Raw genomic sequence first — 15,199 nt, 5'->3', positions numbered from 1 at the left:
ACTGGAGGTCTTATTTTTTAAATACTGTACTTTCCGGTGCTCTGGCGTTTACACACAACATAACATCTTAAAGGGGCCTGGACACAGTTGCATTGTTATTGTTATAATGTTTAACGTTTTACCGGGTGTGTTCGATGGTTTAGTCTGCATACATCACTGAGCACAGATCAGTTGTCACTGACAATACTGGTGAGTTGGTTTTTGCAATCTCGTATTTCCACTCTGAACTTTCTGGATTATAGTTTTCATATTTTTCACTAACACACAGCAAAATTTCTACTTATGGATAAAGTTTACTATGTGAAGGTGCAAGGATATTTGTCAATCAAATGCGTCCTGAAAATCGTAGTTTTAATAATTTCCAGATAAAAGAATTTTCTTAACACGCTATCAATATATTTCAGTCTGAAATGCTCTAGCAACATAGTAGTCATGATATTATTTAGAAAATTTTAGAAAATATGAGCTTCAAATCAGTGTCCCAGCCCCTTTAATGTGGTGCACGTTATATGTTCGTGTGTCATGTGTTAGCGCTACGGCATGATGTACAAAATTATGTCTGTGCGATATCGTGTTATTCAAGAAGTACGTTACGACGGCAAGGTTTGAAAACTTTTTTTTAAATTTATTGCATTTTCAAAGGTTTCTTTTTACAAAAAAAGAACATTGAGAGAGAGAGAGAGAAAGAGAGGGAGAGAGAGGATTATGAAAATAAGTCTTTCAAAAGTCTCCAGCTTTCATCAAAAGATTCTCTTTCATTATTTTTATAAGATATATATTTTTGTAGTTCATACATTGTCTTAATAGAGGATATCAACCCACCTAAGGAAATGTTTCTGTTTGTACATTTGTACAGATAAATGTAATATTTGATTTGTAGAGCAATAATATTTTTAAGCATGTCAGTTTTCTTCACAGAGCCTAGTAAAAATTCTTCTTTTTTTTGAGAAAGTTAAAGTAGTGTGGATTCTATCAGAACAGTACTTTGCAAAATTCTCCAAAAGAGCCTGAACATGTTCACATTCCCACAACAAGTGTTCAATTGTTTCAGTTTCTGTTTTACAAAGAGTACATATATTATTGTCAATTTTATTAATTTTATGCAGGAAGGAGTTTGTTGCTAGTATTTTATGATTTATTCTAAATTGGAACCACTGAAGTTTTGTGTTTTTTGTAATTTTGAATGGAAGTAAAAAAAATTTCTCCCATTCACCATTGCTCAAGTCAAAGACTCTATTCCAAGAGGTTTTACCCAAAGGTTCAATTCTTTGTCTGATTAATATTTCATAAAAATCATGCGATTTTTTGGCATTCAACAGAGAATCAACATTCTCTGGAATATATGGATAAGTTACCTTTAATAAATTATTAGGATCTCTGTTTATCTTTCTCAGCCATTCTAATATTGCTGCTTTAATGCCATTATATTCAAGAAAATCTGTTTTTATCCCATATTTTGCATGCAGGTCATTCAAACTCATAAATGACCCATCTTCATAAAGTATATCACTAATACACGAAATATTACATGAAAACCATCTCCTATAGAAAAATGGCTTTTTATTAATAATTAAATTTTTGTTTAGAAATAATGGTTCTAAAGAAAGAAGTGTGTCATTTTGTAAGGATTTGTCACAAAAGCTTAACCATGCTTGCAACACATCCCTACAAAATATATTTTATAAATCATTCTTTTTGACAACATACTCTTGCCTACAGTATACTACTTTTTTTAATGTCATCATCTAAAAAAGAATCTAACCCATTGTCCTGTAGTAACAATTTTTTCATCCATACTAGTTTTAAGGACATAATGAACTCTCTTACACCGATCATCTTGAAGCCCCCTTCCTTATAATTCTTTATACAAATTTTCCTTTTCAGTCTTGAATTATTACTACCCATTACAAATGTATACAAAATCTTTTCTAATTCTTTTATTTGTATTTCAGAGGAATTTGGGAGAGATGCAAAAATATGATTTAAGGTCGGCAGTAAAAGGGTTTTTAAAACTGTCAAACGACCAAGAGGAGTTAAATTTCTCTTATTCCAGTGTTGTTTTGATTTTTTTATATTACCAATTTCAGATGCATAATTAAGCATAAATATGTTTTGAAGATTTGTATCAAATTCAATGCCTAATAATTTAAAAGTTTCTTTTCCCCACTCTAACATATTTTCTGTACACAGAGTATCATTGCTACCTTTTTTTGACCCAATCCAAACTACTTGAGTTTTACTATAATTTATATGCAAACCTGACATGCCCGCAAATTTTTTAAGAGTAGTGAGACTAGATTGAAGTGATTTTTCACTTCTATCTAATATTAGAGAAGTGTCATCTGCCAACATAGTTAACTTTTTTTCAGTATTCATAAACTGAATCCCTTTTATATCTTTATTGTTTCTTATGCTGATTGCAAGGATTTCTGCACAAATGAAGAATAAATATGGAGACAAAGGGTCTCCTTGACGGCAGCCTGTATGTAAGTTAAAAGACTGTGATAGATTTCCTCCTTGATTAACAGCAGCTGTAATATTTGTGTAAAAAATCTCAACCCATTTTCTAATGGAATTACTAAAATTAAAAAAATTGAGGGATTTCTGTATAAAAGACCAAGACAAGGAATCAAAAGCTTTTTCAAAATCTACCAGGAGTAAAAGTCCTGGTCTATGTTCTTCCTCTGTAAATTGTATGATATCATATATCAGTCTTATATTTTCAGAAATATATCTTCCTTGTATAGAACCAGTTTGATCTCGATGAACAATTTTATCAAGATATCTTTTCATTCTATTAGCAATTGAGCCGGATGCGATTTTATATACAGTATTTAGTAAAGAGATAGGTCTCCAGTTTTTTAAAAGTTGTCTGGGTTTATCACCTTTCGGTATACAAGTAATAATACCATGTCTTTGCGTGATACTTAAAGTATTGTTTTCATAAGCATAGTTAATGGACCTTACAACAAAAATACCAACAGATTTCTAAAATACCTTAAAAAACTCTGATGTAAACCCATCTGATCCTGGCGATTTGTTTGATTTCATATTGTGGATTGTTTCTGAAGCTTCTTAATGTTATTTTACCTTCTGTCTCCAAGGACTCTACTTTTGAAAGTTTAACAATATTTGGAAAGTTTAATTCATCATCAAGATTGATGTCATTTATAGAATTATCTATATCTCTATATAAGTTTTCATAATATTTTTTGGCTTCATTCAGTATTTCGGCCTGCTTATAAATAATGTTACCATTTTCTGTTTCTACTTTTGGAATGATCTTGCTTGTAAAATTTCTGTTCTCTAAGTTGCAAAAATAATGTGATGGTTTTTCCCCTTCTTCTACCCATCTTGCCCTAGATCTTATTAAAACACCCCTTTTGTCTTCTTATATCTTCTAATTCCTTATTTTTTTCTTCTAAAGTTTCAACATTGTCAGCAGTAGTATGTATTGTTTCTTCAAGGTGTTTTATTTCTTGTACAAGTTTTTCTTCTTTTAGTTTTGTTAGTTTCTTTTTGTATGAAGAGTAGGAAATACATTTTCCTCTTATTTCCATGAGAAGGGTTTCCAAAAACAATTGGTCATTTATTGTAAAAGTTAATTCTTCATCGTTAACTTGTTGCAAGTTTTCCATTAAATATACAGGTTCAGCATACTGTTTTTTAACATTCTTAATTACTTCATTTATAGTATAAAGAACATTCTCATCACTCAGAAGGGAATTATTAAATTTCCAAAGACCTTCACCTTTCTTAAAATCACTAAAAGATAAAGATAAACTAATCATGGAATGATCAGACCTATAACTTGTTTCAATTGTACATCCAATTGCACTTTGCAATAGATTTTCAGAGATCAGAAAGAAATCGAACCTGCTTTGTTTTAGTGGATTTTTTTCCTCCATGTATATCTTTGAATGTCTGGATGGAACTATCTGTATATATATCAATATAACCACCATCTTCCATAAAATCAAGAACCTTTTGCCTTTCATTGGGATTATTTATATGTTTGTAATTATAATAATCAATGTCTGGGTTCAAAACAAGGTTGAAGTCACCACACATAATGACACTTCACAATTAAAATCATCTATACATGTTTGTATGTTTTCATAGAAGGCTGGATTATCATTATTGGGGTCATATCGTGTTATTCAAGAAGTACGTTACGACGGCAAGGTTTGAAAACTTTGATAGAATTGGAACCCTTGTCACCGTAATGTATTTCGTTGATACTACTGTATCTACAATATTAGCCTGTGCGGACTGGTCTTTCTGATGAGACCGCATAAACCGATTTACCCTGTCGCAGGAGATGTTCGAAAGAAAAACATCCCCTCACTGCTTAATGCCCATAAGTACTAAGTACTGTCCTAAATTTACAGCCTTCCTCCGGCAGCTGGTGGTGTCACAACATGAATTCGAAATTCTCAAAAGGACGAAAAGCAAACAAACAAAATATCTAAAAGTACCGGTATACTGTTCTATAAAAAAAAAACACACAATATTGTAGAAAGTAATAGTATACATTAATTAATTTCAAATTGTTTTTTCATACAGTTTATTATGATTCATACGAGTGTTAAAGATAATACTGTTAACAAGACAGCTATTCTACAGAACTTGCAGACGATAAAACCTGTTTTTGTAAAGTGTTAAAATTCGGTCTTCGTAACGGCTTTCTTTTGTGGTTTCTGATTCACGTGAGTCTATCAAAAGCAAGGCTTCTCAGTTTTCGATTTTGTTATATTTGAATCTGGATCCTTAATACAAGCAATTGTGCGACTACAAGCAGTTGTACCACAGGTTAGAGTTACACGATGTTTTAAAGGTGTTTGGACACAGATTTGAAGTTAATATTTTCTCAAATTTTCTGAATAATTTCATGACTTATATGTTGCTATAGCATTTCATACTAAAAAATAATAAAAATCTTATTTCATTTCGTAGTTATTGAAACTTCAAATTTCTGAACGCGTTTGATTGACACATCCTTGGACTTTCACAAATTTTAAATTTATTCTTAATACTTAAGAAAAGTGGCAATTTTGTTGTGTATCAATGAAAAATATTAAAACTATAATCCAGAAAATTCAGAGTAGAAATGTTCGAAAGCAAAACCCACTCACAGTATTGTCAGTCCGTGCTCAGTGGTGTGTGCAGACTTTAACAATTGAACACACCCGGTGAATCGTAAACATTAACAATAACAGAGCTCGTGCCCTGTTTACAAAAACAGTTTACGTTTCACGGGTGTATTCAATTTGTTAAACTCTGAACACAACACTGAGCACGGGCTGACGATATTAGTGAAGGGGTTTGCTTTCGCACATTTCTACTCTGAATTTTCTGGATTATAGATGTAATGTTTTTCATTAATACACAACAAAATCGCTTCTTTTCTTAAATGTTAAGGATAAAGATAAAATTTGTGAAAGTGCAAGGATGTGTTAATCAAACGCGTCCAGGAATTCGTAGTTCCAATAATTTCCAGATAAAATAAGCTTTTAATTATATTTTCGTGTGAAATGCTATTGCAATATATTGTAATGTAAATGATGTTACTAAGTTTGAATTTGGCGCCCTTAGTTGACAAGTTACGTTGACTTCCGCTCTGAGGGTATATAAACGCCATACCACTAGCGTCAGCACATTCAGTGTTAGTTTGACCTCAGAAGAGGAAAGCTGTGTGCAGAGGTTTATATTTATAGGTAAGCCGACAGTTTCCCATAAGAGAACGTGGATCAAGTATCCTTACTCTCGCGGGGACAGCTCGACTAGTCCTCAGTGGACATAGTGTCTTTTAGTGTGTATAAATAAAAGTTCTGAGTAGCTGAGTACTCATCTGTTGAGAACTCATTTTAAGTCATATAATTTTGTAAATAGGTTTGTAAATCTTAGTTAATATTTTTGATAGTGATTTTATTAGTGATTAGTTAGTTAAGTAATTAAGGGTAATCATTTTTATTTTACACGAGAGGAACTCGTTTCGCCTTATTTGTTTATTTTGCAGGCGATTATTTTTGTACATACGTTCGCCGTATCTGTATATTTTGGCAGGCGATCTATTTGATATTTTAAGTTTGTATTATTTTTGAGTCTCGGTCTCAGTTTAGTAACTGAGGGATCCATCAGAAGAGAACACGTTACATATTTTTGGTGGCAGCGGTGGGATCCTCGAGACTAAGGTTTAATAAACATGGATAAAAGTATAGAAGAAATACAGAACGAGATCACTGCACTTGAAGGACAAATTGAACAGATAAGAATTGAGAACTCATTTATGAGAGAAACTAGCAAGATTGGACATTCGACTCCTAAGTCGACTGTGACTGTGAGTAATCCAGTAGACGAGCATGATTCTGGACTAGCTTCAGGGCGTCCTTCCGAGTATGCAGACTTCTCGAGAAGAGAGAATTGTGATCGTGAAGAATACAGTGGTGCCAGACCTAAAGTTAGATTCTCAACAGCAGAGGTAGAGCTGAGAGAAGAAGGAAATTCAGAGTCTAAAGTGAGAAACTCAAGTGTAAGGAGTAGAACAAGTAATGAAGATGAATTGCCAAACGTGGAAGAAAATGAGACCCCATATGAACTGAGAAGAGGTGTAGACGGCATAACAATGAGACGAAATCGTTTACGTGAGACGACGAGAACATGTGATAAAGCAGAAACGGAATTTAACTCAACAGAAAAAGCACCAATGAGTACATTTATTAAACCAGCTACGTTCGATGGAAGCGGATCATGGCTAGATTACAAATCTCATTTTGAGGCTTGCTCAGAATTAAACAAGTGGACAAACAAACAGAAAGGTCTTTACCTTGCAGTTTCGTTAAGAGGTCAAGCACAAGGTATACTGGGTAATTTGAGCGGCGATGCTACTCACGAGTACTCAATCCTAGTCAAAGCATTAGAGGAAAGATTTCTCCCAGCAAACCAAATGGAATTGTACAGAGTACAATTGAGAGAAAAACGTCAAAAAGCCACAGAAACATTACCTGAACTTGGACAAGCAATCCGAAGACTCACAAACTTAGCTTATCCTTCAGCTGGTAATGACTTACAAGAAACGTTGGCAAAAGAGCAATTTATTGATGCCCTGGTTGACTCAGACATGAGAATACGAATAAAACAAAGTCGTCCAAAGACCTTGAATGAAGCAATCAGTCTTGCCGTTGAACTCGAAGCTTATGTTAAATCTGACCGGCGCAATCAAGAGACAAAGAATTTTGCTCGCCCAGTGTCTAGCAACGACTCAAAAGGATCGGATTTTGAGTCGAGAATGGCCTCGATAGAAAAGACAATGGAGTCTATGCTTCGTGAGCTTACTCAACTAAAGAGAAACAGATTTGTTGCTCATGAGAAGAGAAAGGATTATGAGAAGAATTCGACCATTCAGAAACCCAAATGTCCTATGTCTCAACGGACCTGTTATAGGTGTGGAAAACGTGGTCACATAAGTCTTTATTGTAAGAAACCAAAAACCAGTCAAGACAACAGAAGAAACAGAGGGACAGACTCAAAAGATGCAAGACCTAAGGACTCAGAAAAGGGTAACAGTAATTTCTCATCTTTGAGCACTGGAGAAGAAAAGTCTGTCCAGAATAAGGTTGGAATTAGTCGTCACAGGAACGAGGCAGGAATGTTCATTAAGGCAGTAGTGAACCAGCGTACAATCAATCTACTGGTTGATACTGGAGCAACAATAAGCATCCTTGCGTCCTATGTTTATGAAGAGTTAAAATCGTCCCTTAATTTAACAGATCACGCAAATGACGTCTTGTGTGCAAGCGGATCAAAACTTAAAGTTGAAGGTAAAACAACTGTCTCAATTACCTTCGACAATTGTGATGTCTACACACAGCAAATGACAGTAGCTGATCTACAAGTGGATGGTGTTTTAGGTTTAGACTTCATGAAAACCCATTCCTGTGTTATTGACGTACATAATGGGAAACTGAGAATCGGTGAGAAATCCTACTCATTATTCTTGGAAGGAAAAATTGGTTGTTACCGGATAGCAGTTACAGAACATCTGAACTTACCCCCTCGAACTGAGACAGTCACAGTTGGTCATGTGTGTCTCACCAGCGATGAGTGTTTACCTGAAAAGACCCACATAATTGAGCCGTCCGGAAAGTTTAAAGGCGAAGATCAAATGTTGCTTGGACGAACACTTACTCATGGAACTAAAGAGGTACCCATTCGAGTACTCAATCTATCCGATGATGTAAAGCACATCTATCCTGGTACCATAGTTGGAACGATGACTCCAATAGACAAAGTAATGAGTGCTCAGACGACTGAGAGACAACAGGAAAAAATACCATCACTCTTAAAAGATTTGTATGACAGGACAGTCAATAATTTGACCAGTGAACAAGCGGTCCGGGTTAAGGAATTTCTACTCAAACATGCAAGCGTTTTTGCATCTTCAGAAAGAGATCTCGGACGAACCAATGTCGTAAAGCACAAGATCGATACTGGAAATGCAGCTCCTATAAAGCAGCCCTTGAGACGAGTACCTGTCCATTGGCAAGAAGAGGTCGATAGACAGATTAACGACATGCTAGAGAGAAATGTGATTCAGCCAAGTGCGAGTCCCTGGTCTTCGGGAATAGTGTTAGCAAAGAAGAAAGATGGCACAATGAGGTTTTGTGTCGACTATCGACAACTCAATGCTGTGACAGTAAAGGATGCATATCCACTGCCACGCATTGATGAGTCGTTAGACTACCTAGCTGATTCTCTTTGGTTCAGTACCCTAGATTTAAGTTCTGGGTACTGGCAAGTTGAGTTGGACCCGAAAGACAAACCAAAGACAGCTTTTTCAACAAAGAGAGGTCTTTATGAGTTCCAAGTTATGCCATTTGGTCTCAGTAACGCACCAGCAACGTTTGAGAGACTAATGGAAACAGTGCTGGCAGGTCTACAATGGCAGATATGTTTGATTTACTTAGACGACATAATTGTCATTGGTAAATCATTTGAAAACATGCTAGAAAATTTAAGCAAAATATTTGAGAAGTTGGAAGGAGCAGGTTTAAAACTCAAAGCCAAGAAATGTTCGTTATTTGCGAGAGAAGTAGAATACCTTGGACATGTAATCTCAAGAAAAGGTGTATCCACAGATCCATTGAAAGTTAAAGCAATTAAGGATTGGCCTGTGCCAACCACAGCAACTGAAGTTAGGTCATTCCTTGGACTTTGTGGTTACTATCGGAGATTCATTGAGAAGTATGCAGAGAAGGCAAAACCACTTACTCACCTGACTGAGAAACAGCATGGTTTTGTTTGGAATGAAGATTGCCAGGTAGCGTTTGAGAAACTGAAACAGTCCTTGATGAACGCACCCATCTTGGTTTATCCAGATTTCTCAAAGCCCTTCATACTTGATACTGACGCGAGTAACGATGCTATCGGAGCGGTTTTATCTCAGAAGAATGAGAGTGGTGAGCACGTTATCGCTTATGCAAGTAGAACATTGTCTAAACCAGAAAGAAAATACTGTGTCACTCGCAAAGAGTTACTTGCAGTTGTTTACTTTGTAAAGTATTTTAGACATTATCTACTTGGAAGAAAGTTTACAATTAGGACCGATCACAGCTCACTGAAATGGCTGATGCTGTTTAAAAATCCAGAAGGCCAGTTAGCTCGATGGATCGATGTCTTATCAGCATATGACATGGACATTGAGCACAGACCTGGAAAGCTTCACCAAAATGCAGACGCAATGAGTCGCATACCATGTCACCAGTGTGGATATCTAGAAATTGAAGAAGATAAGGTGGTTGTGATGACAGCGACAGAAGCGGAGGACAAGGAACAGAATTTGTCAAGCTCTGAGCTGCGAACACTGCAAGATGAAGATTCTGATATTGTTATGGTTAAGCAGTGGTTGACTAAAGGTGTGAGACCTAAGAACAAAGATATAGCTGGTGAGAGTCTATTTGTGAAGTCATTACTCACACAGTACGACAGATTAGTCTGCGAAGACAACATCCTATTCAGGAAGTGGGAAGACTTTGAGCTGAAAACTACAAAACTCCAAGCTATTATTCCGATGAGTTTGCGACGAACGGTTCTCAAGTTTTGTCACGATAATCGTACCTCGGCACATCTAGGTGTGAGAAAAACCATAAGTAAAATACGTCAGTCTTACTATTGGCCCGGCTTACAACAAGACACAAGGTTATACATAGCTGGATGTGAGCAATGCAGCAAAAGAAAAGGACCAAACAGAACTAAACGTGCTCCAATGCAGTTAGTTGAAACAGGTCGACCAATGGAGAGAATAGCCACTGACATATTAGGAGAGTTGCCAGAGACAACAAATGGTAATAGATATATACTCGTTGTATCAGATTACTACACGAAATGGACCGAGAGTTATCCAATGCCCAATATGGAAGCTCGCACTGTTGCAAAGATCATTGTCGAAGAATTCATAGCAAGATTTGGTGTACCATACTCAATCCATTCTGATCAGGGTCGGCAATTCGAGAGTTTGTTATTTAATGAGATGTGTAACTTACTACAGATTGAGAAAACTCACACAACACCGTATCATCCTCAGTCTGATGGCATGGTTGAGAGGTTCAACCGAACGTTGTTAAACATGCTGAGTGCATATGTGAATGAGAGACATACAGATTGGGATGAGCAGCTTCCATATGTGATGATGGCGTATCGCTCATCAGAACATGAGACAACAGGATATTCCCCGAATTTCCTGATGCTAGGGAGAGAGACAACAACTCCTCTTGATATCATGTACCAAAAGCCATCTCATATTGATAAAATACCACAATCAAGATGGGCTTGGGAACTCAAAGATCGTTTAGAAGAGGCGCATAAAGTTGTTCGAGAACACACAAATGCTGAAATGCTCAGACAGAAACGTTATCACGATAGAAAACTCAACTGGGAAGATTACAAAGTCGGTGACCTTGTTTATGTGTATTTCCCTAGACATAAAAGTGGTCTATCGCCAAAGCTAACCAGCTATTGGCATGGCCCATTCAAAGTACTGGCCAAATGTTCCGATATAAATTATAAAGTAAATTGCGGACCAAGAGGAATATCTCAAGTAATTCATGTAGATCGTATGAGACCTGTACGATCTCAATTGATCTCGGGCGAAAAAGAAAATTTACCAGAAGTTTATTCAGATAGTGTACAAAACGAGTCAGATAGTAATGTACAAAATGAGTCAGATGACTCATCTCAATTTGAGCATAATGTCAGACCAAAACGTACAAAGCAATTACCAACGTGGTTAGCTGATTATGACACTAAATGGTACTAGAGCATTTAAAGTCAATAGTTTTTCTCTTTGCAGAATTCCATCATGGTTAATACCAAAACAACCCCCAGAAAACAACCTGAAAATTGTCCGATGTGTACATTTTCCACATCAAGTCGTGAAGCACTGTTTAATCATGTTCTAGAGTGTGGAAAGAAACAGCAAGAAAAACAGTTTAAGTGTGATAAGTGTCTCTATGTTTCACTGAGAAAAGCGAACTTGAACAGACACAAGAAGTGTAAGCATCCAAGTGAGAAAACTGAGCAAAATGATAAGAGTGTAGCAGCTATGGCTAGTCTTCATGATGAATTACAGATCTCGAGTGACTCAAGTCCTAATAACAGTGATGTAGAAGAACAGAACATTAGCAACGTTATACCTGATAATAGTTTAGTTAATAGCGATTCTCTGTAACCACTTAAACTTCTTTGCCACGCATGGTCACCGATTTTGATGAAACTTTGCCCATTATTACAACTTGACACCAGAAACATATATCAAACCAAATTTCGTTGCTATGTGTCTTGGTTGCCATGGTAACAGCCAGAAAAGTTGAGAAAATGGAGATTTTCAGCTACTTTGAATCTTTATTAAGCCTTAATAAAGACTAAGAAAAACAAACAAACCATTCTCACAAAAACATGACACCTTGTTGCCATTTATGCTATAAAGAAACTATTTAGAATTTATCTCTAAGTAAGTGGTAACCATGGGTACATTTGGAATACATTTCAGATGCTGAAAAATGATGAAAAACGCTCAATATTCACTAATTATAGATGTTATATGATCAAACTCAATCAACAACCAAAGAAAAACAATAAAATTATTTGACCTTAAGTAATTAGGTATTGGCAATATTATTCTAAAAATAACTTTCATGGTTGCCATGGTAACACAGTGTAACCATGCAAAATCTGTTGCTAAGATTGGGTTAATGCTACTATCTTGAGGAAAAACAATAAAATTCATGACTGACACATATACATCCTTAGGACCTTGCAACACCGACAACATAAGAAAAATTGGGATTAATTGTTACTTTGCAGTGTAACCATGGAAACAACGTACCAGTTGTTTAAAGTGATATTTTTGTGCTGCTTTAGGAATTTACTTACCTTTTAATCAAGAAACATATTATTTTACTCACCTTGAATAGTACTTATCTGGTAGAACTAAAGTTGAATATCATATATTGATAAAGTTTGTTGAAAAATACAACACTGTTGCTATGGTTACCAAGAAGGGAAAATATTCGATTTTTTTACTCTTATATCAATATTAAATCCTATGTGCCAGCTTTTTGCATCCAGTTAGAGATTGGGAAGTAGTCAAAATTGAAAGTCAGGTTAGTTGTTCATGTATATCAATCATAAAAGTTTTGGGAATCTACATACAAGGGTACGTATCCAAGGAAACAAAATATTTTTCAGATTTTTATGCATATTTTTTCGGCTAATTTCCATAGCAACGCTCTATTTAAAGAATTGAATTTGAATTTTTTGAAATGTGAAAATTAGGGTCACACCAACGCCTTTGAAAATTGATCATCAGTTAAATAGAAATATGCTTTTTAAAAAGATAGGATAAGAATAAAACACTAAGAGAGTAAATTTAAAATCCCTTTGTGGTATTAAAACCATGGCAACCATTGCCAACCTATAAGAAATATCCTATTTCCTCCTTGGTATATGTTACATAGATCTCTTGTCTATTATTTGCTTGCATTTCAACCTATAATTGTTTTTATTCTTAAGTGTATGACTTTATAAAATTAAATGAACAAAATTATTACTTTTGAATACTTTGTTTCCATAGTAACGTATGTAATAGTTGATTTACCAAACATGTTTATCATGCATTTAAGACATCAGGCCTTCAACTTTCAGAAACAGTCATTGCCACTTGTTTGCTTTGCTGCAAACGTTAACTGTGGGACTCTGAACATGTTGAAAAATGCCTATTTTCAAACTTTAGGACATGTTGCTATGGTAACCATGACATGTAGCAACCCATTTTTGCCTGATTTGAGTTAAGGGTATCAAAGACTTTTATCATAGAGAGTTTGGAGAAATTCTGAGACTATGCGTGGCACAGCTCCTATATAAAAGTTAAAGTCATTACAGAGAATGGCTCTTAACTACTATGAAGAACCTGATGAGTCTTCAGCTCGTAGAGATCCAGTGATTGAGAAAGAACAGAAGATGCAGGATTCGCTAATCCTTGGAAGGGTCGTGAGAAAAAGAACTATGCCCGAAATATTCATTCCTGCAAAGAAATCGAAGTTCTCAACTGGAGGTACAAAGACAACGCTTGGTTCCGACGTGAGGAGAAGCTCAATACCTGAACCTCAAGTTGATGCGGTTGTACCATCTATTTCTGCACCTTGTCACGAACAGTCTGTGAACAGTAAAAATAAGACAATGAAGGACATTGCAGTACAGACAGTACCAACTAAGTACAGTAGAGTTGAAAAGACTGTTACAACTAAAACGGATGATGGTTCAGTTAGAGTCAGTCGTGTAGTAGAGGAGGAAATTGTGATTAAACTGTAATAGAAACAGTAAATTGTCACTTAAGGGTATAGATAATACTCACATTTGTTTCTGAGATAACTAGTCATTTTATTGTACATTTTTTCTCATTTGATTTACTCACTGGTATAGAGAGTTTTCCTTTGAGTAGTATTGTATATTATTGTACATTGATATGTGATAAAAACTTCTGACATAATTGAGATATTTTGAGATAAATACCAAAATTTGTTTTTGAGTTAGAATTAGTATTAAGAGTTTCATTAAGTAGCTTAATAGATATTATTAGAATTTAGAAATGCGGGACGCATTCCTCTTTGGAGGGGGTAGTGTAATGTAAATGATGTTACTAAGTTTGAATTTGGCGCCCTTAGTTGACAAGTTACGTTGACTTCCGCTCTGAGGGTATATAAACGCCATACCACTAGCGTCAGCACATTCAGTGTTAGTTTGACCTCAGAAGAGGAAAGCTGTGTGCAGAGGTTTATATTTATAGGTAAGCCGACAGTTTCCCATAAGAGAACGTGGATCAAGTATCCTTACTCTCGCGGGGACAGCTCGACTAGTCCTCAGTGGACATAGTGTCTTTTAGTGTGTATAAATAAAAGTTCTGAGTAGCTGAGTACTCATCTGTTGAGAACTCATTTTAAGTCATATAATTTTGTAAATAGGTTTGTAAATCTTAGTTAATATTTTTGATAGTGATTTTATTAGTGATTAGTTAGTTAAGTAATTAAGGGTAATCATTTTTATTTTACACGAGAGGAACTCGTTTCGCCTTATTTGTTTATTTTGCAGGCGATTATTTTTGTACATACGTTCGCCGTATCTGTATATTTTGGCAGGCGATCTATTTGATATTTTAAGTTTGTATTATTTTTGAGTCTCGGTCTCAGTTTAGTAACTGAGGGATCCATCAGAAGAGAACACGTTACAATATAAATCGTGATATTATACAGAAAATTTGAGAAAATATTAACTTCAAATCTGTGTCTAAGCACCTTTAATGTTGCACAAAACACTATAGTCCTGGTAGACCACGCATGACACCAGCAGCACATGGTTTGCGTCATCTACCACAACAATGTCATCTACAGCATGATGCGCAGACTAGACAATAATGCAGCAATTCAACATAAGACATTCGGTTTGCCTGACAAGTGCATTCTTGTAAAGCCACAATATCCAATCCTACCTTGATCATCTTTTTTTTTTCTATATATAAATCTTTATTTTTGTTATTACACATTCTGCTATTTCATACAACATATATTTGAAGAAGCTGCGGAGGTATATTTTTTTATTTAGAGAGAGAAAGTTGGAGGAGAAAAAAGTTGCATGCATTCATGAAATA

General features: G+C 35.4%; 1 protein-coding gene across 1 annotated transcript in view; it reads left to right on the top strand.

The window, feature by feature from the left end:
* The window catches only part of LOC133181882 (tubulin polymerization-promoting protein family member 3-like), a 35,401-nt gene that overhangs the window by 1,900 nt on the left and 18,302 nt on the right, over positions 1-15,199 (top strand). The gene's annotated exons all lie outside the window — the stretch shown is intronic.

The sequence above is a fragment of the Saccostrea echinata genome, unplaced genomic scaffold (assembly GCF_033153115.1).
Source record: "Saccostrea echinata isolate AGI-Se365-2 ecotype Australia unplaced genomic scaffold, CSIRO_AGI_Sech_v1 ptg000009l, whole genome shotgun sequence".
Classification (NCBI taxonomy): domain Eukaryota; kingdom Metazoa; phylum Mollusca; class Bivalvia; order Ostreida; family Ostreidae; genus Saccostrea; species Saccostrea echinata.
This window is presented reverse-complemented; position numbering and strand designations above follow the sequence as displayed.